This window comes from Dendrobates tinctorius, unplaced genomic scaffold (assembly GCF_039654945.1).
Source record: "Dendrobates tinctorius isolate UK_male_01 unplaced genomic scaffold, ASM3965494v1 ptg000003l, whole genome shotgun sequence".
In the NCBI taxonomy this organism is placed as follows: domain Eukaryota; kingdom Metazoa; phylum Chordata; class Amphibia; order Anura; family Dendrobatidae; genus Dendrobates; species Dendrobates tinctorius.
In genome coordinates, this window is record NW_027361671.1 from 21,820,001 (window position 1) to 21,825,280 (window position 5,280).

The 5,280-nt window shown below is 38.0% G+C and overlaps 1 long non-coding RNA gene across 1 annotated transcript in view; it reads right to left on the reverse strand.

The window, feature by feature from the left end:
* The window catches only part of LOC141088916 (uncharacterized), a 31,664-nt gene extending 28,634 nt beyond the window's left edge, over positions 1-3,030 (reverse strand). The window contains exons 1-2 of the long non-coding RNA XR_012232104.1: positions 2,850-3,030; positions 2,245-2,353 (exon numbers count right to left, since the gene is read on the reverse strand). This is a non-coding gene — a long non-coding RNA (uncharacterized lncRNA). The remainder of the gene's footprint in view (positions 1-2,244; positions 2,354-2,849) is intronic.
* Between the last annotated feature and the right edge of the window lie 2,250 nt (positions 3,031-5,280).

The window sequence follows — 5,280 nt, forward strand, 5'->3', positions numbered from 1 at the left end:
AGGCAGTTCGGGAAATTGCAGACTGCCCAGAATTTCTCCGATATTTGAAGCCACTTTTCGGCAGTGGGCAATGGCAGAAACTCCGGACACAGAACATCCCACAGAGCCCTGCAGGTGTCGGCAACAATCCCAGATAAAGTTGAGATTCCCAGCCGGTACTGGAAATGCAGGGATGAAAGACTCTCTCCAGTTGCCAGGAACCTGCCAAACATAAAAAGAAAAAATAATTATATTTCTGTCTTGGGTATTACTAAAAACACTGAAAATAAAAAAGTACATGGCCTAACTATTTTGCATGTTTTTTTAATACAACATAGCAAAAAAAACATTTTATAAAGGCTTGGGATTAGTACATGCCAGAAGAAAAACCATTATGCAAAAAAGCAATTTCACAAAAATAATGTTAAAAATCAATAGCCAAAAAAAACCTAATTTTTTGGACCAAAAAAAAAAAAAAATAAAAAGCCAAAAAAATTATGCAAACATAACAACATACATACCGTAAGGTGACAAGGAGCCTTTCTTCGGGAGGAATGGCACGCCGGAGCTGAGTGTCCCTTCTCCGGATGTTTCCTTCAACCATACCCAGCAAGTCAAGGAAGCTTTCCTGGGACATCCGTGTATAGTCAGCAAATTTCTCCGGGTTTTCCTGTAGCTCGCTGTACAGCGTGTGATATGCTCCACGGCTTGGCCGGAGTTCGATGATTGGATGCCTCCAAAACCTACGCCGCTGCCGTCTCTGCTGTCTCTCCCTCTCCCTTTCTTGCTGGCAACAAAAGACATACGCCTGAGACAGCGCAATGTCAAGATCCAGCTTGAAGCGGAAATTATCCAGACGCAAGTCCATCTTGACACCGGAAACAGCAGCAAAATCTGATGAATTCAGCAGTACAGGGTCTATAAAACATTCCAATGAAACACGCCCACTGGTGACCCATTGGTGGTCAAAGATTTTGCTATTGTGAAATGTCACACCTAAAAACGCATGCGCATAAAAAACGCAACCGCATGCAAAAACGCATGTAAAACGCAAGTAACACTGCGTTATTTTGACGCATCAGCGTGCGCATGAAGAAAAAAAAACGCACATTTGTTTTGCGTTTTTCTTTGCGTTTTTTATGCGCACGATGCGCTGCGCAAAAAAACGCTAATGTGAAACTAGCCTTACAGCTGTAATGTGCCTGTACAATAAGCGATGCGGCTGTCGCTGATTGGTCGCAGCCTATCTGCCGCGACCAATCAGTGAGGCGGGATTTCCATTACAGATAGACAGACAGACAGAATTAGACAATTATATAGTAGATGCCCCTGCCATATTCTTTTAAGACTTTATTGAGGCTCAGTGTGTAAAATAAGTGAAAAATTAAATAAAAAACAAGAAAAAAGTTAATAAATTAAGACAGTTCAGGTTCAAATTGCTGCTATGAGTCACTCCCGAATTTTTAAAAATACGTTTAACAGAAAATTTAATTTTTTTTAGGAGTTCTTTGAAGTAGTAAAACAAATAAAAATAAAATATGTTAAAAACAAACATTTATTTACTTAAGCACCAAATATAAAAAAAAAATTAAAAAATGTATCTGAATGTCCAAATAAAAAAAAAAACAAGATTCTCATCCAGGCTCTGGGTACCATATCCCTGTAAAAAATAGAGTTAAAATACCGTGAGACCGCTCCGTTATCAAAGGTCATTGTCGCAAGGCATTGCTGGTAACGGGACTTGCCGGGAGCATCGCTGAGGCATGGGGACACTGCATGGGACGCCGGAAGGTGAGAACAACACCATTTTTTATTTTTTTGATTATTTTAAACTTTATATCTATTTACTACTGATGCCACTTAGGCAGCCTCAATAGTAAAAAGTTGGTCACACTAGTCAGACATTATGTTTGACAAGTGTGACCAAACTCTCAATCAGTTTTCCAAGCGATGCTCCAGATCGCTTGGAAAACGCTAGCATTCTGCAAGGTAATTACACTTGCAAAACGCTAGATTTTCACGGGAATTATGCAGGAAGTACGCATGCGGATTTCTTGCGTATTTCCCGCTGCAGGGAGTTGCGGAATTGCCACTGAAAGTTCCATGGGAATTCCGGACGTATGCACATAACCTTAACATTTTCATACTCGGCTGCTTCCACATTTGAAGTTGTATTTACATCTGTGACATTTATGTATAGCCACAGAATACACCATTAATGTCTTTGAATGTGTGTCTCATACAAATAAATGCAGAGTGCCATACCTGTGCCTCTCCACTGCATACAAAGGTGCCTCATTCTCCATGTAGTTGACAGTGCAATAACTGGGACATGCCATAAATATTACTGATGGAACACCCCATTTTGCTGGAGCTAGTGACAAAATAAAAATGAACACGACTGAGGGGCAGGACTAATGTTGACACATTATTTATTTCCCCGATTATGTATTTACACTGTTAAGTTTATATGTACATATCTTTATTATGGTTTTATAGTAACATTAAAGTATGAGTTTCACAAATCACCCATAATAATTGTGCAATAAGCTTGAGAGTATAAATTTGCTGGTCGTTCTGTCCTGCATCCGATTTCGACTTGTCAGGCTCAACTATCTCTGTGCTTTTAGAAACTCTATATTACATTACTTTTTTTTTGGAGATACTCTGTTTTGAGAACTTCAAGTATTTCTTTGGTTATGACTGAAAAATTAGCACTTATATTGTCAGATCAAAACCTGCAGTTACTGAGCTAGAAAGTGATTTTCTTCTCCTGCAGCTGCAAAATCAAGTGCTTTAGCTGAGTTAATGCTTTTCATTTCTTTTGCATGTGTCAGCATTAATTGAGGGAAGCTTCTATACAGACTTACCATGTGAAGATGGTGCTGAGTAGTCTAGATTCTATTCTGTTGAAAGCATTTTGCATTTTTTGGAATACCTCACAAAGGGAGACTTCAAATCAGACTGAACTTCAAGCAAAGGTTAATGCTATTCTCTTTTGGGTTCAACCACCCACTTTGCTTTAGGTCACTGGTTGAGGCTAATGCATCACACAAGGGCTACTGCAAACTTGGCATCTACTTGATTAGGCTCCCTGCTGATCTTATACACATACCAGCTCCCTTGCCAAGTCAAATAACACATTTAGTGAATTGGAAATAAGATTTAAGTGGGCTAGCACAATGCAGCTTACCCTCTTATCTTTTACTGAATTCTTTCTTTAGAATTGAAGACTGTGAAAACTGCTCTTGTTAGAGGACTTAATCTTCATTTTTGCTCTACATTATTTGGAAACAGGTCAATTGAATGTTGGATCTACTAAATCCACCTACTCATAGAAAATGCACTGATTGGCAGGATGATTTTAGAGACTTAGTAAAATGATAAATTTTTTTTTTTTTTTTAGAAGTAGACTTTGTTGTATTTTATATTTCAAGTCATTTATTGTGTTAGTTCTTGTGCTGCATACGATGCAAGAAATTACTATATTACACTTAAAATATAAATGCTTCATATTGAGATTATTGGCAAAGAATACAGAACAGAAGAAACACATTCAACTTTTTGTTGTGATAGGTTGAATAGAATTGGCAATTAGTGACAGAGAAATATACTGAGTTGTCAACACCGGCAGACACAGACTGAAAAGGGTCCCTGTGCAAAAACAGTATATGGGCTTTTGCAGCCGAATAGTTCATCATAATGTACAGTTTCACCTGCTTTGGAAGTGGCCCCCTTACCTCTTGAGCCCCTATATGGCCGCACAGGACGGCATCTTGATATGTCTGCCCATGGCTGTCAATTCAATACACCTCCGCCTCTTGGTAGGGCAACAAAAAAGTACTGTGGTCCCTCAAATTAATATCAGGTCATAAATTTGTCAAATTACAGTACAGTGGTCAAGAAAGACCTGGGCAATCATAGTTTGGAAACCTCAATCGATGGAACATAGGTTTAGAACTAAAACCTAACCAAAAATCACACGTTTCATTGGCAGAATGCCTGTACTTGACCATAATGACTAGCCAAATATGGCGACATGTAGAGTCAATCAGTGTATTATGCATTACTGGACTACATGGCTGCCTTATAGCACCTTTATACAGTACAATATTATGCTTTATATGATACTATCAACCTGTGCAATGTACAGTACAATCTATTACTTTATATGTCAACTTACTCTCTATGTGTGCTGCATCTCCTTTACTTCTATCTATGATATGACTGCACTGCTTTATACCTGTACAACATGTTCTATACTGCTCTCTCTACATATTTTTTATTGCTCTCTTCCTTTGTTACTGTATAGGAGCGGTAATCGCCAAATGAAAGCTTGTTGCGTACTAATAAACAACTGCTTTGCATTCACTCTATTTGTGAATAACTTATAGCACTCAAAATATTTGGCACAATGGCAATTTGCTTGACTCTTACCTCTTTCAACATCTGTGTAATTTCTGTACTCTAACAGTTTGGGGAGTTTAGAAAGAATTAAAAATGTTTTTATGGTCTAAAGCTGTAGTAATTTCCTGATTACCTTGGTCATCGCATAAGAATTTGACAGTGTAACTTTAACCCCTTCAAGACCCTGCCCTTTTTCGTTTTTTCATTTCTGTTTTTGCTCCCCTTCTTCCCAGAGCCATAAGTTTTTCATTTTTCCATCAATATGGCCATGTGAGGGGTTGTTTTATGCAGGATGAGTTGTACTTTTGAATGACACCATTGGTTTTACCATGTTGTGTGCTACAAAACAGGAAAAAAATTACAAGTGTGGTGAAATTGCAAAAAAAGTGCAATCCCACACTGGTTTTTTGTTTGGCTTTTTTTTACTAGGTTTGCTAAATGCTAAAACTGACCTGCACTTATGATTCTTCAGGTCATTTCGAGTTCATAGACACCAAAGATGCCTAGGTTCTTTTTTATCTAAGCGGTGAAAAAAAAATCCAAACTTTGTTAAAAAAAAAAAAATTGTGCCATTTTCCGAGACCCGTAACATCTCCAAGTTTTGTGATCTCGTGTCAGTTGAGGGCTTATTTTTTGCGTGCCGAGCTGATGTTTTTAGTGATACCATATTGATGCAGGTACAATCTTTTGATCGCCCGTTATTGCATTTAAATGCAATGTTGTGGTGACCAAAAAACGTAATTCTGGAGTTTTGAATTTTTCTCTCGCTACACCGTTTAGCAATCAGATTAATCCTTTCTTTATTGATAGATAGGGTGATTCTGAATGCGGAGATACCAAATATGCATATGTTTGATTTTATTTTTAATGTTTTATTTTGAATGGGGCGAAAGG